Below are 23,941 nucleotides of genomic sequence, written 5' to 3' on the forward strand. Positions count from 1 at the left end.
TCCTGAATATATTCAGGAGAAACCACATACGCACTATTTGGCCAAGTGCGTCATTGTCGAAGTTGTGCCCCTCTTCCTATGCTTTAAATGTGATTCCAACGTACCTCTTGAAATCTGTTTCCTGCTATTCTGCCTCGCTTTCAAGTCCGCCTCGTTGCCCTCCCTCAACAGATTTTTGGATGATAGTTGTCCTTTATTACTCTGCCAGTTTGTGAATTGCTGTGCCGGTGAGCTCCAGTTTTCAACTCGTTTTTTGTGAGCTGTACGCAAGTCCAAAATTTTGGTTCAGGACCTATACTGGTTCCCGGTGGGTGGCTGAGACTCTGGTTAATTCTTCTTCCTGCCGGGAAATTAGAGTGACATGTGCCCGTCCAAATGCCTAACAGCTACTCTCTCATTGGTTCTCCCTCTTCCCTTCCATCCTCTGCCAAATTGGCAACATGTGCGAACCAGGAGGTTAAAGGGGTTTTCTCTCCAAGTTGGGAGATTGATAATAAAGCAGATGGAAAGTCAAACCGGAGCACCAGGAGAGGGACAACTCGTTGAGTTTTAGAAACCTTTTGTATTCACAGTGTGTCCATTCTCTAGGTTTCCCATACATGTTATAGGTGTAGTAATATTCCCTTCATCATGGAGAGTTGGGACCCATGGAATGGGGGCCATGCATTTTGGCTTTAAAGGGTCTGCATTTGCTCACCCAATCTCACCAAACCTCTCAGTCCCAAGTGTCCAGCCTTATGCCACATCCAGCTGTCATTGTAGATAAGGTCATTCCAGGTTTCATTGGAGACCCTGAAGGAAATGTAAAGAATTTCCCTGTTTTTTGGTTTTGTTTTTGAAATTCCTTTTTATAGTGGGTTTGAGCTGATTTCTCACTGCCAGGTTTATGCCAGTCTAGACACACTTGATTCCCTTACAGAGACATATCAATACATAGGATTTAAGATTCTTACTAGTCAGATCTATTCCTGTGCGGGAAATATGGGGTTTTGAGTCCCTTTCACTGAGGAAGGTGTAGGTCTTCTCTATTCCACACTTGGTTTTAGAAATGGTACCTGTTCTTATATCAAACTCTGGTTTTATGCATCACCCCACCTCTCCGTCCCCCTTAAACAGGCATAAGAGTGTTTTCTAAATGTGAGACTCTGTTGTCTTTCCTAACTCAGTTCATGTGTAGCCATGTTTACAGGATCTTCATAAGTGATATCTTATGATGTTTCTTTTTCTGTGTGACTTATTTCACTTAGAATCATCATACCTGAATCCACTCACTTTGTTGCTCCTGGTCTTATGACATTGATTGCATGGCTGAGGGATATTCCAACGTATGTAAGTACCACAATTTTTTGAACCATTTTTATATTTCCTGGGATATTTAAGGTGTACCCAAGTTGAGGTTCTTGTAAGCAGTGCAGCCCTAAATTTGGGGGTGGCTCTGTCTTATTGATTTTCACTTTTCCCAAGGTATATTCCATAGACTGGAAGTGCCCTTGGCTCTGTAGCTCTGTTGTTTACTTGTTTTAGGGAACACAGTGCACTCCTCCAGTGAGGCAGTTGGCAATTTACATCCCGCCCAACAGCATAACAAGGCTCCCTGTTCTCCAGGGCCTGTCTTGCCTTTCTGGTTTTTACACATTTTGTGGAAGTCCCTTTTGACCGGTGGAAAGTGATACTTCTTTGTAGTGCATATTTGCATTGCCCGCTTGCTTGCTTGGCCAAAAAGGGCGTATGCGTTTTCTCATGAATATATTCAGGAGAAAATGCATACGCCCTTTTTCGCCCAGTGCGTCATTGTCAAAGTTGTGCCCCTCTTCCTGTGCTTTAAAGGCGATTCCAACGTACCTCTTGAAATCTTTTTCCTGCTATTCTGCCTCACTTTCAAGTCCGCCTCGATGCCTTCCCTCAACAGATTTTTGGACGATAGTTGTCCTTTATTCATCTGCCAGTTTGTGAATTGTTGTGCCCCTAAGCTCCATTTTTCAACTCGTATTTGTGAGCTGTACACAATTCCAAAATTTTGGTTCAGGACCTATACTGGTTCCCGGTGGGTGGCTGAGACTTTGGTTAATTTTTCTTCCTGCCGGGAAATTAGAGTGGCAGGTGCCCGTCCAAATGCCTAACTGCTACTCTCTCATTGGTTCTCCCTCTTCCCTTCCATCCTCTGCCAAATTGGCAACCTGTGTGAACCAGGAGCTTAAAGGGGTTGTCTCTCCAAGTTGGGAGATTGATAGTAAAGCAGTTGGAAAGTCCAACCGGAGCACCAGGAGAGGGACTACTCGTTGAGTTTTAGAAACCTATTGTATTCACAGTGTGTCCATTCTGTAGGTTTCCCATACATGTTATATCTGTAGTAATATTCCCTTCAACATGGAGATTTGGGACCCTTGGAATGGGGGCCATGCATTTTTGCTTTAAAGGGTCTGCATTTGCTCACCCAATCTCACCAAACCTCTCAGTCCCAAGTGTCCAGCCTTATACCACACCCAGCTGTCATTGTAGATAGAGTCATTCCAGGTTTCATCAGTGACCCTGCAGGAAATGTAAAGAATTTCCCTGTTTTTTGGTTTTCTTTTTGAAATTCGTTTTTATAGTGGGTTTCAGCTGATTCTTGATGCCATGTTTATGCCATTCTAGACACACATGATTCCCTTACGGAGACATATCAATACATAGGTTTTAATATTCTTACTAGTCAGATCTATTCCTCTGCGGGAAATATGGGGTTTTGAGTCCCTTTCACTGAAGAAGTTGTAGACCTTGTCTATTCCACAGTTGGTTATAGAAATTGTACCTGTGCTTATATCAATCTCTGGTTTTATGCATCACCCCACCTCCCCTCCCCCCTTAAGCAGGCATACAGTGTTTTCTAAATCTGAGACTCTGTTCTCTTTCTTAACTCAGTTCATGTGTAGCCATGTTTACAGGATCTTCATAAGTGATATCTTATGATAAGTTTCTTTTTCTGTGTGACTTATTTCACTTAGAATCATTGTACCTGAATCCAATCACTTTGCTGCTCCTGGTCTTATGACATTGATTTCATGGCTGAGGGATATTCCATGGTACATAAATACCACAGTTTTTTGAACCATTTTTATATTTCCTGGGATATTTATGGTGTACCCAATTTGAGGTTCTAGTAAGCAGTGCAGCCCTAAATTTGGGGGTGCCCCTGTCTTATTGATTTTCAGTTTTCCCAAGGTATTTTCCCCAGACTGGAAGTGCCCTTGGCTCTGTAGCTCTGTTGTTTACTTGCTTAAGGGAACACAATGCACTCCTCCAGTGAGGCAGTTGGCAATTTATATCCCACCATCAGGATAACAAGGCTCCCTGTTCTCCAGGGCCTGTCTTGCCTTTCTGTTTTTTACACATTTTGTGGATGTCCCTTTTGACCGGTGGGAAGTGATACTTCTTTGTAGTGCAGATTTGCATTGCCCAATTGCTTGCTTGGCCAAAAACGGCGTATGCGTTTTCGCCGGAATATATTCAGGAGAAAACGCATACGCCCTTTTTGGCCAAGTGCGTCATTGTCGAAGTTGTGCCCCTCTTCCTGTGCTTTAAAGGCGATTCCAACGTACCTCTTGAAATCAGTTTCCTGCTATTCTGCCTCGCTTTCAAGTCCGCCTCGCTGCCTTCCCTCAAAAGATTTTTGGACGATAGTTGTCCTTTATTACTCTGCCAGTTTGTGAATTGCTGTGCCCCTGATCTCCATTTTTCAACTCGTTTTTGTGAGATGTACGCGAGTCCAAAATTTTGGTTCAGGACCTATACTGGTTTTCGGTTGGTGGCTGAGACTTTGGTTAATACTTCTTCCTGTTGGGAAATTAGAGTGACATGTGCCCGTGCAAATGCCTAACATCTAGTCTCTCATTGGATCTCCCTCTTCCCTTCCATCCTCTGCCAAATTGGCAACCTGTGCGAACCAGTAGGTTAAAGGGGCTGCCTCTCCAAGTTGGGAGATTGATAGTAAAGCAGTTGGAAAGTCAAACCGGAGCACCAGGAGAGGGACTATTCGTTTAGTTTTAGAAACCTTTTGCATTCACAGTGTGTCCATTCTCTAGGTTTCCCGTACATGTTATAGCTGTAGTAATGTTCCCTTCCACCTGGAGAGTTGGGACACATGGAATGGGGGCCATGCATTTTTGCTTTATAGGGTCTGCATTTGCTCACCCAATCTCACCAATCCTCTCAGTCCCAAGTGTCCAGCCTTATGCCACATCCAGCTGTCATTGTAGATAGGGTCATTCCAGGTTTCATCAGAGACCCTGAAGGAATTGTAAAGAATTTCCCTGTTTTTAGGTTTGGTTTTTGAAATTCCTTTTTATAGTGAGTTGGAGCTGATTCTCGCTGCCATGTTTATGCCAGTCTAGACACACTTGATTCCCTTACGGAGACATATCAATACATAGGTTTTAAGATTCTTACGAGTCAGATCTATTCCTTTGCGGGACATATGGGGTTTTGAGTCCCTTTCACTGAGGAAGGTGTAGGTCTTGTCTATTCCACAGTTGGTTTTATAAACGGTACCTGTGCTTATATCAAACTCTGGTTTTATGCATCACCCCACCTCTCCTTTCCCCTTAAGCAGGCATAAGAGTGTTTTCTAAATGTGAGACTCTGTTCTCTTTCCTAACTCAGTTCATGTGTAGCCATGTTTACAGGATCTTCATAAGTGATATCTTATGATAAGTTTCTTTTTCTGTGTGACTTATCTCACTTAGAATCATCGTACCTGAATCCACTCACTTTGCTGCTCCTGGTCTTATGACATTGATTTTATGGCTGAGGGATATTCCATCGTACATAAGTACCACAATTTTTTGAACCATTTTTATATTTCCTGGGATATTTAAGGTGTACCCAAGTTGAGGCTCTTGTAAGCCGTGCAGCCCTAAATATGGGGGTGGCTCTGTCTTATTGATTTTCAGTTTTCCCAAGGTATATTCCGTAGACTGGAAGTGCCCTTGGCTCTGTAGCTCTGTTGTTTACCTGTTTTAGGGAACACAATGCACTCCTGCAGTGAGGCACTTGGCAATTTACATCCCGCCCATCAGCATAAAAAGGCTCCCTCTTCTCCAGGGCCTGTCTTGCCTTTCTGGTTTTTACACATTTTGTGGATGTCCCTTTTGACCGGTGGGAAGTGATACTTCTTTGTAGTGCAGATTTGCATTGCCCGCTTTCTTGCTTGGCCAAAAAGGGCGTATGTGAATATATTCAGGAGAAAACGCATACAACCTTTTTGGCCAAGGGCGTCATTGTCGAATTTGTGCCCCTCTTCCTGTGCTTTAAAGGTGATTCCAACGTACCTCTTGAAATCTGTTTCCTGCTATTCTGCCTTGCTTTCAAGTCCCCCTCGTTGCCTTACCTCAACTGATTTCTGGACGATAGTTGTCCTTTATTACTCTGCCAGTTTGTGAATTGCTGTGCCCCTCAGCTCCATTTTTCAACTCGTTTTTGTGAGCTGAACGCAAGTCCAAAATTTTGGTTCAGGACCTATACTGGTTCCCGGTGGGTGGCTGAGACTTTGGTTAATTCTTCTTCCTGCTGGGAAATTAGAGTGACATGTGCCCGTCCAAATGCCTAACAGCTACTCTCTCATTGGTTCGCCCTCTTCCCTTCCATCCTCTGCCAAATTGGCAACCTGTGCGAACCAGGAGCTTAAAGGGGCTGTCTCTCCATGTTGGAAGATTGATAGTAAAGCAGTTGGTAAGTCAAACCGGAGCACCAGGAGAGGGACTATTCGTTGAGTTTTAGAAACCTTTTGTATTCACAGTGTGTCCATTCTCTAGGTTTCCCGTACATGTTATAGCTGTAGTAATATTCCCTTCCACCTGGAGAGTTGGGACCCATGGAATGGGGGCCATGCATTTTTGCTTTAAAGGGTCTGCATTTGCTCCCCCAATCTCACCAATCCTCTCAGTCCCAAGTGTCCAGCCTTATGCTACATCCAGCTGTCATTGTAGATAGGGTCATTCCAGGTTTCATCCGAGACCCTGAAGGAATTGTAAAGAATTTCCCTGTTTTTAGGTTTTGTTTTTGAAATTCCTTTTTATAGTGGGATTGAGCTGATTCTCGCTGCCATGTTTATGCCAGTCCAGACACACTTGATTCCCTTACGGAGACCTAACAATACATAGGTTTTAAGATACTTACTAGTCAGATCTATTCCACTGCGGGAAATATGGGGTTTTGAGTCCCTTTCACTGAGGAAGTTGTAGGTCTTGTCTATTCCAAAGTTTGTTTTAGAAACGGTACCTGTGCTTATATCAAACTCTGGTTTTATGCATCACCCACCTCTCCTTCACCCTTAAGCAGGCATAAGAGTGTTTTCTAAATGTGAGACTCTGTTCTCTTTCCTAACTCAGTTCATGTGTAGCCATGTTTACAGGATCTTCATAAGTGATATCTTATGATAAGTTTCTTTTTCTGTGTGACTTATTTCACTTAGAATCATCGTACCTGAATCCACTCCCTTTGCTGCTCCTGGTCTTATGACATTGATTTCATGACTGAGGGATATTCCATCGTACATAAATACCACAGATTTTCGTACCATTTTTATATTTCCTGGGATATTTAAGGTGTACCCAAGTTGAGGTTCTTGTAAGCAGTGCAGCCCTAAATTTGGGGGTGGCTCTGTCTTATTGATTTTCAGTTTTCCCAAGGTATATTCCCTAGACTGGAAGTGTCCTTGGCTCTGTAGCTCTGTTGTTTACTTGTTTTAGGGAACGCAATGCACTCCTCCAGTGAGGCAGTTGGCAATTTACATCCCGCCCATCAGCATAACAAGGCTCCCTCTTCTCCAGGGCCTGTCTTGCCTTTCTGGTTTTTACACATTTTGTGGATGTCCCTTTTGACCGGTGGGAAGTGATACTTCTTTGTAGTGCAGAATTGCATTGCCCGCTTGCTTGCTTGGCCAAAAAGGGCGTATGCGTTTTCTCCTGAATATATTCAGTAGAAAACGCATACGCCCTTTTTGGCCAAGTGCATCATTGTCGAAGTTGTGCCCCTCTTCCTGTGCTTTAAAGGCGATTCCAACGTACCTCTTGAAATCTGTTTCCTGCTATTCTGCCTCGCATTCCAGTCCGCCTCGTTGCCTTCCCTCAACAGATTTTTGGACGATAGTTGTCTTTATTACTCTGCCAGTTTGTGAATTGCTGTGCCCCTGAGCTCCATTTTTCAACTCCTTTTTTGTGAGCTGTACTCAAGTCCAAAATTTTGGTTCAGGACCTATACAGGTTCCCGGTGGGTGGCTGAGACTCTGGTTAATTCTTCTTCCTGCCGGGAAATTAGAGTGACATGTGCCCGTCCAAATGCCTAACAGCTACTCTCTCATTGGTTCTCCCTCTTCCCTTCCATCCTCTGCCGAATTGGCAACCTGTGCGCACCAGGAGGTTAAACGGGTTGTCTCACAGGTTGGGAGATTGATAGTAAAGCAGTTGGAAAGTCAAACCGGATCACCAGGAGAGGGACTGCTCGTAGAGTTTTAGTAACCATTTGTATTCACAGTGTGTCCATTCTCTAGGTTTCCCGTACATGTTATAGCTGTAGTAGTATTCCCTATAACCTGGAGAGTTGGGACCCATGGAATGGGGGCCATGCATTATTGCTTTACAGGGTCTGCGTTTGCTCACCCAATCTCACCCATCCTCTCAGTCCCATGTGTCCAGCCTTATGCCACATCCAGCTGTCATTGTAGATAGGGTCATTCCAGGTTTCATCAGAGACCCTGAAGGAATTTTAAAGAATTTCCCTGTTTTTTGGTTTTGTTTTTGAAATTCCTTTTTATAGTGGGTTTGAGCTGATTCTCGCTGCCATGTTTATGCCAGTCTAGACACACTTGTTTCCCTTACAGGGACATATCAATACATGGGTTTTAAGATTCTTACTAGCCAGATCTATTCCTCTGCGGGAAATATGGGGTTTTGAGTCCCTTTCACTGAGGAAGGTGTAGGTATTGTCTATTCCAAAGTTGGTTTTAGAAACGGTACGTGGGCTTATATCAAACTCTGGTTTTATGCATCACCCCACCTCTCCTTCCCCCTTAAGCAGGCATAAGAGTGTTTTATAAATGTGAGACTCTGTTCTCTTTCTTAACTCAGTTCATGTGTAGCCATGTTTACAGGATCTTCATAAGTGATATCTTATGATAAGTTTCTTTTTTCTGTGTGACTTATTTCAATAAGAATCATCGTACCCTTATCCACTCACTTTGCTGCTCCTGGTCTTATGAAATTGATTTCATGGCTGAGGGATATTCCATCGTACATAAGTACCACAATTTTTTGAACCATTTTTATATTTCCTTGGATATTTAAGGTGTACCCAAGTTGAGGTTCTTGTAAGCAGTGCAGCCCTAAATTTGGGGGTGGCTCTGTCTTATTGATTTTCAGTTTTCCCAAGGTATATTCCCTAGACTGGAAGTGCCCTTGGCTCTGTAGCTCTGTTGTTTACTTGTTTTAGGAAACAAAATGTACTCCTCCAGTGAGGCAGTTGGCAATTTACATCCCGCCCATCAGCATAACAAGGCTCCCTGTTCTCCAGGGCCTGTCTTGCCTTTCTGGTTTTTACACCTTTTGTGGATGTCCCTTTTGACGGGTGGGAAGTGATACTTCTTTGTAGTGCAGATTTGCATTACCCGCTTGCTTGCTTGGCCAAAATGGGCGTATGCCTTTTCTCCTGAATATATTCAGGAGAAACCACATACGCACTATTTGGCCAAGTGCGTCATTGTCGAAGTTGTGCCCCTCTTCCTATGCTTTAAATGTGATTCCAACGTACCTCTTGAAATCTGTTTCCTGCTATTCTGCCTCGCTTTCAAGTCCGCCTCGTTGCCCTCCCTCAACAGATTTTTGGACGATAGTTGTCCTTTATTACTCTGCCAGTTTGTGAATTGCTGTGCCGGTGAGCTCCATTTTTCAACTCGTTTTTTGTGAGCTGTACGCAAGTCCAAAATTTTGGTTCAGGACCTATACTGGTTCCCGGTGGGTGGCTGAGACTCTGGTTAATTCTTCTTCCTGCCGGGAAATTAGAGTGACATGTGCCCGTCCAAATGCCTAACAGCTACTCTCTCATTGGTTCTCCCTCTTCCCTTCCATCCTCTGCCAAATTGGCAACATGTGCGAACCAGGAGGTTAAAGGGGTTGTCTCTCCAAGCTGGGAGATTGATAATAAAGCAGATGGAAAGTCAAACCGGAGCACCAGGAGAGGGACAACTCGTTGAGTTTTAGAAACCTTTTGTATTCACAGTGTGTCCATTCTCTAGGTTTCCCATGCATGTTATAGGTGTAGTAATATTCCCTTCATCATGGAGAGTTGGGACCCATGGAATGGGGGCCATGCATTTTGGCTTTAAAGGGTCTGCATTTGCTCACCCAATCTCACCAAACCTCTCAGTCCCAAGTGTCCAGCCTTATGCCACATCCAGCTGTCATTGTAGATAAGGTCATTCCAGGTTTCATTGGAGACCCTGAAGGAAATGTAAAGAATTTCCCTGTTTTTTGGTTTTGTTTTTGAAATTCCTTTTTATAGTGGGTTTGAGCTGATTTCTCACTGCCAGGTTTATGCCAGTCTAGACACACTTGATTCCCTTACAGAGACATATCAATACATAGGATTTAAGATTCTTACTAGTCAGATCTATTCCTGTGCGGGAAATATGGGGTTTTGAGTCCCTTTCACTGAGGAAGGTGTAGGTCTTCTCTATTCCACACTTGGTTTTAGAAATGGTACCTGTTCTTATATCAAACTCTGGTTTTATGCATCACCCCACCTCTCCGTCCCCCTTAAACAGGCATAAGAGTGTTTTCTAAATGTGAGACTCTGTTGTCTTTCCTAACTCAGTTCATGTGTAGCCATGTTTACAGGATCTTCATAAGTGATATCTTATGATAAGTTTCTTTTTCTGTGTGACTTATTTCACTTAGAATCATCATACCTGAATCCACTCACTTTGTTGCTCCTGGTCTTATGACATTGATTGCATGGCTGAGGGATATTCCAACGTACGTAAGTACCACAATTTTTTGAATCATTTTTATATTTCCTGGGATATTTAAGGTGTACCCAAGTTGAGGTTCTTGTAAGCAGTGCAGCCCTAAATTTGGGGGTGGCTCTGTCTTATTGATTTTCACTTTTCCCAAGGTATATTCCCTAGACTGGAAGTGCCCTTGGCTCTGTAGCTCTGTTGTTTACTTGTTTTAGGGAACACAGTGCACTCCTCCAGTGAGGCAGTTGGCAATTTACATCCCGCCCAACAGCATAACAAGGCTCCCTGTTCTCCAGGGCCTGTCTTGCCTTTCTGTTTTTTACACATTTTTTGGATGTCCCTTTTGACCGGTGGGAAGTGATACTTCTTTGTAGTGCAGATTTGCATTGCCCGATTGCTTGCTTGGCCAAAAACGGCGTATGCGTTTTCGCCGGAATATATTCAGGAGAAAACGCATACGCCCTTTTTGGCCAAGTGCGTCATTGTCGAAGTTGTGCCCCTCTTCCTGTGCTTTAAAGGCGATTCCAACGTACCTCTTGAAATCAGTTTCCTGCTATTCTGCCTCGCTTTCAAGTCCGCCTCGCTGCCTTCCCTCAAAAGATTTTTGGACGATAGTTGTCCTTTATTACTCTGCCAGTTTGTGAATTGCTGTGCCCCTGATCTCCATTTTTCAACTCGTTTTTGTGAGATGTACGCGAGTCCAAAATTTTGGTTCAGGACCTATACTGGTTTTCGGTTGGTGGCTGAGACTTTGGTTAATACTTCTTCCTGTTGGGAAATTAGAGTGACATGTGCCCGTGCAAATGCCTAACATCTAGTCTCTCATTGGATCTCCCTCTTCCCTTCCATCCTCTGCCAAATTGGCAACCTGTGCGAACCAGTAGGTTAAAGGGGCTGCCTCTCCAAGTTGGGAGATTGATAGTAAAGCAGTTGGAAAGTCAAACCGGAGCACCAGGAGAGGGACTATTCGTTTAGTTTTAGAAACCTTTTGCATTCACAGTGTGTCCATTCTCTAGGTTTCCCGTACATGTTATAGCTGTAGTAATATTCCCTTCCACCTGGAGAGTTGGGACACATGGAATGGGGGCCATGCATTTTTCCTTTATAGGGTCTGCATTTGCTCACCCAATCTCACCAATTCTCTCAGTCCCAAGTGTCCAGCCTTATGCCACATCCAGCTGTCATTGTAGATAGGGTCATTCCAGGTTTCATCAGAGACCCTGAAGGAATTGTAAAGAATTTCCCTGTTTTTAGGTTTGGTTTTTGAAATTCCTTTTTATAGTGAGTTGGAGCTGATTCTCGCTGCCATGTTTATGCCAGTCTAGACACACTTGATTCCCTTACGGAGACATATCAATACATAGGTTTTAAGATTCTTACGAGTCAGATCTATTCCTCTGCGGGACATATGGGGTTTTGAGTCCCTTTCACTGAGGAAGGTGTAGGTCTTGTCTATTCCACAGTTGGTTTTATAAACGGTACCTGTGCTTATATCAAACTCTGGTTTTATGCATCACCCCACCTCTCCTTTCCCCTTAAGCAGGCATAAGAGTGTTTTCTAAATGTGAGACTCTGTTCTCTTTCCTAACTCAGTTCATGTGTAGCCATGTTTACAGGATCTTCATAAGTGATATCTTATGATAAGTTTCTTTTTCTGTGTGACTTATCTCACTTAGAATCATCGTACCTGAATCCACTCACTTTGCTGCTCCTGGTCTTATGACATTGATTTTATGGCTGAGGGATATTCCATCGTACATAAGTACCACAATTTTTTGAACCATTTTTATATTTCCTGGGATATTTAAGGTGTACCCAAGTTGAGGTTCTTGTAAGCCGTGCAGCCCTAAATATGGGGGTGGCTCTGTCTTATTGATTTTCTGTTTTACCAAGGTATATTCCGTAGACTGGAAGTGCCCTTGGCTCTGTAGCTCTGTTGTTTACCTGTTTTAGGGAACACAATGCACTCCTGCAGTGAGGCACTTGGCAATTTACATCCCGCCCATCAGCATAACAAGGCTCCCTGTTCTCCAGGGCCTGTCTTGCCTTTCTGGTTTTTACACATTTTGTGGATGTCCCTTTTGACCGGTGGGAAGTGATACTTCTTTGTAGTGCAGATTTGCATTGCCCGCTTTCTTGCTTGGCCAAAAAGGGCGTATGTGAATATATTCAGGAGAAAACGCATACAACCTTTTTGGCCAAGGGCGTCATTGTCGAATTTGTGCCCCTCTTCCTGTGCTTTAAAGGTGATTCCAACGTACCTCTTGAAATCTGTTTCCTGCTATTCTGCCTTGCTTTCAAGTACCCCTCGTTGCCTTCCCTCAACTGATTTCTGGACGATAGTTGTCCTTTATTACTCTGCCAGTTTGTGAATTGCTGTGCCCCTCAGCTCCATTTTTCAACTCGTTTTTGTGAGCTGAACGCAAGTCCAAAATTTTGGTTCAGGACCTATACTGGTTCCCGGTGGGTGGCTGAGACTTTGGTTAATTCTTCTTCCTGCTGGGAAATTAGAGTGACATGTGCCCGTCCAAATGCCTAATAGCTACTCTCTCATTGGTTCGCCCTCTTCCCTTCCATCCTCTGCCAAATTGGCAACCTGTGCGAACCAGGAGCTTAAAGGGGCTGTCTCTCCATGTTGGAAGATTGATAGTAAAGCAGTTGGAAAGTCAAACCGGAGCACCAGGAGAGGGACTATTCGTTGAGTTTTAGAAACCTTTTGTATTCACAGTGTGTCCATTCTCTAGGTTTCCCGTACATGTTATAGCTGTAGTAATATTCCCTTCATCCTGGAGAGTTGGGACCCATGGAATGGGGGCCATGCATTTTTGCTTTAAAGGGTCTGCATTTGCTCCCCCAATCTCACCAATCCTCTCAGTCCCAAGTGTCCAGCCTTATGCTACATCCAGCTGTCATTGTAGATAGGGTCATTCCAGGTTTCATCCGAGACCCTGAAGGAATTGTAAAGAATTTCCCTGTTTTTAGGTTTTGTTTTTGAAATTCCTTTTTATAGTGGGATTGAGCTGATTCTCGCTGCCATGTTTATGCCAGTCCAGACACACTTGATTCCCTTACAGAGACATAACAATACATAGGTTTTAAGATACTTACTAGTCAGATCTATTCCACTGCGGGAAATATGGGGTTTTGAGTCCCTTTCACTGAGGAAGTTGTAGGTCTTGTCTATTCCAAAGTTTGTTTTAGAAACGGTACCTGTGCTTATATCAAACTCTGGTTTTATGCATCACCCACCTCTCCTTCACCCTTAAGCAGGCATAAGAGTGTTTTCTAAATGTGAGACTCTGTTCTCTTTCCTAACTCAGTTCATGTGTAGCCATGTTTACAGGATCTTCATAAGTGATATCTTATGATAAGTTTCTTTTTCTGTGTGACTTATTTCACTTAGAATCATCGTACCTGAGTCCACTCACTTTGCTGCTCCTGGTCTTATGACATTGATTTCATGACTGAGGGATATTCCATCGTACATAAATACCACAGATTTTCGTACCATTTTTATATTTCTTGGGATATTTAAGGTGTACCCAAGTTCAGGTTCTTGTAAGCAGTGCAGCCCTAAATTTGGGGGTGGCTCTGTCTTATTGATTTTCACTTTTCCCAAGGTATATTCCCTAGACTGGAAGTGTCCTTGGCTCTGTAGCTCTGTTGTTTACTTGTTTTAGGGAACGCAATGCACTCCTCCAGTGAGGCAGTTGGCAATTTACATCCCGCCCATCAGCATAACAAGGCTCCCTCTTCTCCAGGGCCTGTCTTGCCTTTCTGGTTTTTACACATTTTGTGGATGTCCCTTTTGACCGGTGGGAAGTGATACTTCTTTGTAGTGCAGAATTGCATTGCCCGCTTGCTTGCTTGGCCAAAAAGGGCGTATGCGTTTTCTCCTGAATATACTCAGTAGAAAACGCATACGCCCTTTTTGGCCAAGTGCATCATTGTCGAAATTGTGCCCCTCTTCCTGTGCTTTAAAGGCGATTCCAACGTACCTCTTGAAATCTGTTTCCTGCTATTCTGCCTCGCATTCCAGTCCGCCTCGTTGCCTTCCCTCAACAGATTTTTGGACGATAGTTGTCCTTTATTACTCTGCCAGTTTGTGAATTGCTGTGCCCCTGAGCTCCATTTTTCAACTCCTATTTTGTGAGCTGTACTCAAGTCCAAAATTTTGGTTCAGGACCTATACTGGTTCCCGGTGGGTGGCTGAGACTCTGGATAATTCTTCTTCCTGCCGGGAAATTAGAGTGACATGTGCCCGTCCAAATGCCTAACAGCTACTCTCTCATTGGTTCTCCCTCTTCCCTTCCATCCTCTGCCAAATTGGCAACCTGTGCGCACCAGGAGGTTAAACGGGTTGTCTCACAGGTTGGGAGATTGATAGTAAAGCAGTTGGAAAGTCAAACCGGATCACCAGGAGAGGGACTACTCGTAGAGTTTTAGTAACCATTTGTATTCACAGTGTGTCCATTCTCTAGGTTTCCCGTACATGTTATAGCTGTAGTAGTATTCCCTATAACCTGGAGAGTTGGGACCCATGGAATGGGGGCCATGCATTATTGCTTTACAGGGTCTGCGTTTGCTCACCCAATCTCACCCATCCTCTCAGTCCCATGTGTCCAGCCTTATGCCACATCCAGCTGTCATTGTAGATAGGGTCATTCCAGGTTTCATCAGAGACCCTGAAGGAATTTTAAAGAATTTCCCTGTTTTTTGGTTTTGTTTTTGAAATTCCTTTTTATAGTGGGTTTGAGCTGATTCTCGCTGCCATGTTTATGCCAGTCTAGACACACTTGTTTCCCTTACAGAGACATATCAATACATGGGTTTTAAGATTCTTACTAGCCAGATCTATTCCTCTGCGGGAAATATGGGGTTTTCAGTCCCTTTCACTGAGGAAGGTGTAGGTATTGTCTATTCCAAAGTTGGTTTTAGAAACGGTACGCGGGCTTATATCAAACTCTGGTTTTATGCATCACCCCACCTCTCCTTCCCCCTTAAGCAGGCATAACAGTGTTTTATAAATGTGAGACTCTGTTCTCTTTCTTAACTCAGTTCATGTGTAGCCATGTTTACAGGATCTTCATAAGTGATATCTTATGATAAGTTTCTTTTTTCTGTGTGACTTATTTCAATAAGAATCATCGTACCCTTATCCACTCACTTTGCTGCTCCTGGTCTTATGAAATTGATTGCATGGCTGAGGGATATTCCATCGTACATAAGTACCACAATTTTTTGAACCATTTTTATATTTCCTTGGATATTTAAGGTGTACCCAAGTTGAGGTTCTTGTAAGCAGTGCAGCCCTAAATTTGGGGGTGGCTCTGTCTTATTGATTTTCAGTTTTCCCAAGGTATATTCCCTAGACTGGAAGTGCCCTTGGCTCTGTAGCTCTGTTGTTTACTTGTTTTAGGAAACAAAATGTACTCCTCCAGTGAGGCAGTTGGCAATTTACATCCCGCCCATCAGCATAACAAGGCTCCCTGTTCTCCAGGGCCTGTCTTGCCTTTCTGGTTTTTACACCTTTTGTGGATGTCCCTTTTGACGGGTGGGAAGTGATACTTCTTTGTAGTGCAGATTTGCATTACCCGCTTGCTTGCTTGGCCAAAAAGGGCGTATGCCTTTTCTCCTGAATATATTCAGGAGAAACCACATACGCACTATTTGGCCAAGTGCGTCATTGTCGAAGTTGTGCCCCTCTTCCTATGCTTTAAATGTGATTCCAACGTACCTCTTGAAATCTGTTTCCTGCTATTCTGCCTCGCTTTCAAGTCCGCCTCGTTGCCCTCCCTCAACAGATTTTTGGATGATAGTTGTCCTTTATTACTCTGCCAGTTTGTGAATTGCTGTGCCGGTGAGCTCCATTTTTCAACTCGTTTTTTGTGAGCTGTACGCAAGTCCAAAATTTTGGTTCAGGACCTATACTGGTTCCCGGTGGGTGGCTGAGACTCTGGTTAATTCTTCTTCCTGCCGGGAAATTAGAGTGACATGTGCCCGTCCAAATGCCTAACAGCTACTCTCTCATTGGTTCTCCCTCTTCCCTTCCATCCTCTGCCAAATTGGCAACATGTGCGAACCAGGAGGTTAAAGGGGTTGTCTCTCCAAGTTGGGAGATTGATAATAAAGCAGATGGAAAGTCAAACCGGAGCACCAGGAGAGGGACAACTCGTTGAGTTTTAGAAACCTTTTGTATTCACAGTGTGTCCATTCTCTAGGTTTCCCATACATGTTATAGGTGTAGTAATATTCCCTTCATCATGGAGAGTTGGGACCCATGGAATGGGGGCCATGCATTTTGGCTTTAAAGGGTCTGCATTTGCTCACCCAATCTCACCAAACCTCTCAGTCCCAAGTGTCCAGCCTTATGCCACATCCAGCTGTCATTGTAGATAAGGTCATTCCAGGTTTCATTGGAGACCCTGAAGGAAATGTAAAGAATTTCCCTGTTTTTTGGTTTTGTATTTGAAATTCCTTTTTATAGTGGGTTTGAGCTGATTTCTCACTGCCAGGTTTATGCCAGTCTAGACACACTTGATTCCCTTACAGAGACATATCAATACATAGGATTTAAGATTCTTACTAGTCAGATCTATTCCTGTGCGGGAAATATGGGGTTTTGAGTCCCTTTCACTGAGGAAGGTGTAGGTCTTCTCTATTCCACACTTGGTTTTAGAAATGGTACCTGTTCTTATATCAAACTCTGGTTTTATGCATCACCCCACCTCTCCGTCCCCCTTAAACAGGCATAAGAGTGTTTTCTAAATGTGAGACTCTGTTGTCTTTCCTAACTCAGTTCATGTGTAGCCATGTTTACAGGATCTTCATAAGTGATATCTTATGATGTTTCTTTTTCTGTGTGACTTATTTCACTTAGAATCATCATACCTGAATCCACTCACTTTGTTGCTCCTGGTCTTATGACATTGATTGCATGGCTGAGGGATATTCCAACGTACGTAAGTACCACAATTTTTTGAACCATTTTTATATTTCCTGGGATATTTAAGGTGTACCCAAGTTGAGGTTCTTGTAAGCAGTGCAGCCCTAAATTTGGGGGTGGCTCTGTCTTATTGATTTTCACTTTTCCCAAGGTATATTCCCTAGACTGGAAGTGCCCTTGGCTCTGTAGCTCTGTTGTTTACTTGTTTTAGGGAACACAGTGCACTCCTCCAGTGAGGCAGTTGGCAATTTACATCCCGCCCAACAGCATAACAAGGCTCCCTGTTCTCCAGGGCCTGTCTTGCCTTTCTGGTTTTTACACATTTTGTGGAAGTCCCTTTTGACCGGTGGAAAGTGATACTTCTTTGTAGTGCATATTTGCATTGCCCGCTTGCTTGCTTGGCCAAAAAGGGCGTATGCGTTTTCTCCTGAATATATTCAGGAGAAAATGCATACGCCCTTTTTCGCCCAGTGCGTCATTGTCAAAGTTGTGCCCCTCTTCCTGTGCTTTAAAGGCGATTCCAACGTACCTCTTGAAATCTTTTTCCTGCTATTCTGCCTCACTTTCAAGTCCGCCTCGATGCCTTCCCTCAACAGATTTTTGGACGATAGTTGTCCTTTATTCATCTGCCAGTTTGTGAATTGTTGTGCCCCTAAGCTCCATTTTTCAACTCGTATTTGTGAGCTGTACACAATTCCAAAATTTTGGTTCAGGACCTATACTGGTTCCCGGTGGGTGGCTGAGACTTTGGTTAATTTTTCTTCCTGCCGGGAAATTAGAGTGGCAGGTGCCCGTCCAAATGCCTAACAGCTACTCTCTCATTGGTTCTCCCTCTTCCCTTCCATCCTCTGCCAAATTGGCAACCTGTGTGAACCAGGAGCTTAAAGGGGTTGTCTCTCCAAGTTGGGAGATTGATAGTAAAGCAGTTGGAAAGTCCAACCGGAGCACCAGGAGAGGGACTACTCGTTGAGTTTTAGAAACCTATTGTATTCACAGTGTGTCCATTCTCTAGGTTTCCCATACATGTTATATCTGTAGTAATATTCCCTTCAACATGGAGAGTTGGGACCCTTGGAATGGGGGCCATGCATTTTTGCTTTAAAGGGTCTGCATTTGCTCACCCAATCTCACCAAACCTCTCAGTCCCAAGTGTCCAGCCTTATACCACACCCAGCTGTCATTGTAGATAGAGTCATTCCAGGTTTCATCAGTGACCCTGCAGGAAATGTAAAGAATTTCCCTGTTTTTTGGTTTTCTTTTTGAAATTCGTTTTTATAGTGGGTTTCAGCTGATTCTTGATGCCATGTTTATGCCATTCTAGACACACTTGATTCCCTTACGGAGACATATCAATACATAGGTTTTAATATTCTTACTAGTCAGATCTATTCCTCTGCGGGAAATATGGGGTTTTGAGTCCCTTTCACTGAAGAAGTTGTAGACCTTGTCTATTCCACAGTTGGTTATAGAAATTGTACCTGTGCTTATATCAATCTCTGGTTTTATGCATCACCCCACCTCTCCTTTCCCCTTAAGCAGGCATAAGAGTGTTTTCTAAATGTGAGACTCTGTTCTCTTTCCTAACTCAGTTCATGTGTAGCCATGTTTACAGGATCTTCATAAGTGATATCTTATGATAAGTTTCTTTTTCTGTGTGACTTATCTCACTTAGAATTATCGTACCTGAATCCACTCACTTTGCTGCTCCTGGTCTTATGACATTGATTTTATGGCTGAGGGATATTCCATCGTACATAAGTACCACAATTTTTTGAACCATTTTTATATTTCCTGGGATATTTAAGGTGTACCCAAGTTGAGGTTCTTGTAAGCCGTGCAGCCCTAAATATGGGGGTGGCTCTGTCTTATTGATTTTCAGTTTTACCAAGGTATATTCCGTAGACTGGAAGTGCCCTTGGCTCTGTAGCTCTGTTGTTTACCTGTTTTAGGGAACACAATGCACTCCTGCAGTGAGGCACTTGGCAATTTACATCCCGCCCATCAGCATAACAAGGCTCCCTGTTCTCCAGGGCCTGTCTTGCCTTTCTGGTTTTTACACATTTTGTGGATGTCCCTTTTGACCGGTGGGAAGTGATACTTCTTTGTAGTGCAGATTTGCATTGCCCGCTTTCTTGCTTGGCCAAAAAGGGCGTATGTGAATATATTCAGGAGAAAACGCATACAACCTTTTTGGCCAAGGGCGTCATTGTCGAATTTGTGCCCCTCTTCCTGTGCTTTAAAGGTGATTCCAACGTACCTCTTGAAATCTGTTTCCTGCTATTCTGCCTTGCTTTCAAGTCCCCCTCGTTGCCTTACCTCAACTGATTTCTGGACGATAGTTGTCCTTTATTACTCTGCCAGTTTGTGAATTGCTGTGCCCCTCAGCTCCATTTTTCAACTCGTTTTTGTGAGCTGAACGCAAGTCCAAAATTTTGGTTCAGGACCTATACTGGTTCCCGGTGGGTGGCTGAGACTTTGGTTAATTCTTCTTCCTGCTGGGAAATTAGAGTGACATGTGCCCGTCCAAATGCCTAACAGCTACTCTCTCATTGGTTCGCCCTCTTCCCTTCCATCCTCTGCCAAATTGGCAACCTGTGCGAACCAGGAGCTTAAAGGGGCTGTCTCTCCATGTTGGAAGATTGATAGTAAAGCAGTTGGTAAGTCAAACCGGAGCACCAGGAGAGGGACTATTCGTTGAGTTTTAGAAACCTTTTGTATTCACAGTGTGTCCATTCTCTAGGTTTCCCGTACATGTTATAGCTGTAGTAATATTCCCTTCCACCTGGAGAGTTGGGACCCATGGAATGAGGGCCATGCATTTTTGCTTTAAAGGGTCTGCATTTGCTCCCCCAATCTCACCAATCCTCTCAGTCCCAAGTGTCCAGCCTTATGCTACATCCAGCTGTCATTGTAGATAGGGTCATTCCAGGTTTCATCCGAGACCCTGAAGGAATTGTAAAGAATTTCCCTGTATTTAGGTTTTGTTTTTGAAATTCCTTTTTATAGTGGGATTGAGCTGATTCTCGCTGCCATGTTTATGCCAGTCCAGACACACTTGATTCCCTTACGGAGACCTAACAATACATAGGTTTTAAGATACTTACTAGTCAGATCTATTCCACTGCGGGAAATATGGGGTTTTGAGTCCCTTTCACTGAGGAAGTTGTAGGTCTTGTCTATTCCAAAGTTTGTTTTAGAAACGGTACCTGTGCTTATATCAAACTCTGGTTTTATGCATCACCCACCTCTCCTACACCCTTAATCAGGCATAAGAGTGTTTTCTAAATGTGAGACTCTGTTCTCTTTCCTAACTCAGTTCATGTGTAGCCATGTTTACAGGATCTTCATAAGTGATATCTTATGATAAGTTTCTTTTTCTGTGTGACTTATTTCACTTAGAATCATCGTACCTGAATCCACTCACTTTGCTGCTCCTGGTCTTATGACATTGATTTCATGACTGAGGGATATTCCATCGTACATAAATACCACAGATTTTCGTACCATTTTTATATTTCCTGGGATATTTAAGGTGTACCCAAGTTGAGGTTCTTGTAAGCAGTGCAGCCCTAAATTTGGGGGTGGCTCTGTCTTATTGATTTTCAGTTTTCCCAAGGTATATTCCCTAGACTGGAAGTGTCCTTGGCTCTGTAGCTCTGTTGTTTACTTGTTTTAGGGAACGCAATGCACTCCTCCAGTGAGGCAGTTGGCAATTTACATCCCGCCCATCAGCATAACAAGGCTCCCTCTTCTCCAGGGCCTGTCTTGCCTTTCTGGTTTTTACACATTTTGTGGATGTCCCTTTTGACCGGTGGGAAGTGATACTTCTTTGTAGTGCAGAATTGCATTGCCCGCTTGCTTGCTTGGCCAAAAAGGGCGTATGCGTTTTCTCCTGAATATATTCAGTAGAAAACGCATACGCCCTTTTTGGCCAAGTGCATCATTGTCGAAGTTGTGCCCCTCTTCCTGTGCTTTAAAGGCGATTCCAACGTACCTCTTGAAATCTGTTTCCTGCTATTCTGCCTCGCATTCCAGTCCGCCTCGTTGCCTTCCCTCAACAGATTTTTGGACGATAGTTGTCCTTTATTACTCTGCCATTTTGTGAATTGCTGTGCCCCTGAGCTCCATTTTTCAACTCCTTTTTTGTGAGCTGTACTCAAGTCCAAAATTTTGGTTCAGGACCTATACTGGTTCCCGGTGGGTGGCTGAGACTCTGGTTAATTCTTCTTCCTGCCGGGAAATTAGAGTGACATGTGCCCGTCCAAATGCCTAACAGCTACTCTCTCATTGGTTCTCCCTCTTCCCTTCCATCCTCTGCCAAATTGGCAACCTGTGCGCACCAGGAGGTTAAAAGGGTTGTCTCACAGGTTGGGAGATTGATAGTAAAGCAGTTGGAAAGTCAAACCGGATCACCAGGAGAGGGACTACTCGTAGAGTTTTAGTAACCATTTGTATTCACAGTGTGTCCATTCTCTAGGTTTCCCGTACATGTTATAGCTGTGGTAGTATTCCCTATAAACTGGAGAGTTGGGACCCATGGAATGGGGGCCATGCATTATTGCTTTACAGGGTCTGCGTTTGCTCACCCAATCTCACCCATCCTCTCAGTCCCATGTGTCCAGCCTTATGCCACATCCAGCTGTCATTGTAGATAGGGTCATTCCAGGTTTCATCAGAGACCCTGAAGGAATTTTAAAGAATTTCCCTGTTTTTTGGTTTTGTTTTTGAAATTCCTTTTTATAGTGGGTTTGAGCTGATTCTCGCTGCCATGTTTATGCCAGTCTAGACACACTTGTTTCCCTTACAGAGACATATCAATACATGGGTTTTAAGATTCTTACTAGCCAGATCTATTCCTCTGCGGGAAATATGGGGTTTTCAGTCCCTTTCACTGAGGAAGGTGTAGGTATTGTCTATTCCAAAGTTGGTTTTAGAAACGGTACGCGGGCTTATATCAAACTCTGGTTTTATGCATCACCCCACCTCTCCTTCCCCCTTAAGCAGGCATAACAGTGTTTTATAAATGTGAGACTCTGTTCTCTTTCTTAACTCAGTTCATGTGTAGCCATGTTTACAGGATCTTCATAAGTGATATCTTATGATAAGTTTCTTTTTTCTGTGTGACTTATTTCAATAAGAATCATCGTACCCTTATCCACTCACTTTGCTGCTCCTGGTCTTATGAAATTGATTTCATGGCTGAGGGATATTCCATCGTACATAAGTACCACAATTTTTTGAACCATTTTTATATTTCCTTGGATATTTAAGGTGTACCCAAGTTGAGGTTCTTGTAAGCAGTGCAGCCCTAAATTTGGGGGTGGCTCTGTCTTATTGATTTTCAGTTTTCCCAAGGTATATTCCCTAGACTGGAAGTGCCCTTGGCTCTGTAGCTCTGTTGTTTACTTGTTTTAGGAAACAAAATGTACTCCTCCAGTGAGGCAGTTGGCAATTTACATCCCGCCCATCAGCATAACAAGGCTCCCTGTTCTCCAGGGCCTGTCTTGCCTTTCTGGTTTTTACACCTTTTGTGGATGTCCCTTTTGACGGGTGGGAAGTGATACTTCTTTGTAGTGCAGATTTGCATTACCCGCTTGCTTGCTTGGCCAAAAAGGGCGTATGCCTTTTCTCCTGAATATATTCAGGAGAAACCACATACGCACTATTTGGCCAAGTGCGTCATTGTCGAAGTTGTGCCCCTCTTCCTATGCTTTAAATGTGATTCCAACGTACCTCTTGAAATCTGTTTCCTGCTATTCTGCCTCGCTTTCAAGTCCGCCTCGTTGCCCTCCCTCAACAGATTTTTGGATGATAGTTGTCCTTTATTACTCTGCCAGTTTGTGAATTGCTGTGCCGGTGAGCTCCAGTTTTCAACTCGTTTTTTGTGAGCTGTACGCAAGTCCAAAATTTTGGTTCAGGACCTATACTGGTTCCCGGTGGGTGGCTGAGACTCTGGTTAATTCTTCTTCCTGCCGGGAAATTAGAGTGACATGTGCCCGTCCAAATGCCTAACAGCTACTCTCTCATTGGTTCTCCCTCTTCCCTTCCATCCTCTGCCAAATTGGCAACATGTGCGAACCAGGAGGTTAAAGGGGTTTTCTCTCCAAGTTGGGAGATTGATAATAAAGCAGATGGAAAGTCAAACCGGAGCACCAGGAGAGGGACAACTCGTTGAGTTTTAGAAACCTTTTGTATTCACAGTGTGTCCATTCTCTAGGTTTCCCATACATGTTATAGGTGTAGTAATATTCCCTTCATCATGGAGAGTTGGGACCCATGGAATGGGGGCCATGCATTTTGGCTTTAAAGGGTCTGCATTTGCTCACCCAATCTCACCAAACCTCTCAGTCCCAAGTGTCCAGCCTTATGCCACATCCAGCTGTCATTGTAGATAAGGTCATTCCAGGTTTCATTGGAGACCCTGAAGGAAATGTAAAGAATTTCCCTGTTTTTTGGTTTTGTTTTTGAAATTCCTTTTTATAGTGGGTTTGAGCTGATTTCTCACTGCCAGGTTTATGCCAGTCTAGACACACTTGATTCCCTTACAGAGACATATCAATACATAGGATTTAAGATTCTTACTAGTCAGATCTATTCCTGTGCGGGAAATATGGGGTTTTGAGTCCCTTTCACTGAGGAAGGTGTAGGTCTTCTCTATTCCACACTTGGTTTTAGAAATGGTACCTGTTCTTATATCAAACTCTGGTTTTATGCATCACCCCACCTCTCCGTCCCCCTTAAACAGGCATAAGAGTGTTTTCTAAATGTGAGACTCTGTTGTCTTTCCTAACTCAGTTCATGTGTAGCCATGTTTACAGGATCTTCATAAGTGATATCTTATGATGTTTCTTTTTCTGTGTGACTTATTTCACTTAGAATCATCATACCTGAATCCACTCACTTTGTTGCTCCTGGTCTTATGACATTGATTGCATGGCTGAGGGATATTCCAACGTATGTAAGTACCACAATTTTTTGAACCATTTTTATATTTCCTGGGATATTTA

Source organism: Mesoplodon bidens (genome assembly GCF_964165515.1).
Source record: "Mesoplodon bidens genome assembly, contig: HAP1_SCAFFOLD_33, whole genome shotgun sequence".
Taxonomy (NCBI): Eukaryota; Metazoa; Chordata; class Mammalia; order Artiodactyla; family Ziphiidae; genus Mesoplodon; species Mesoplodon bidens.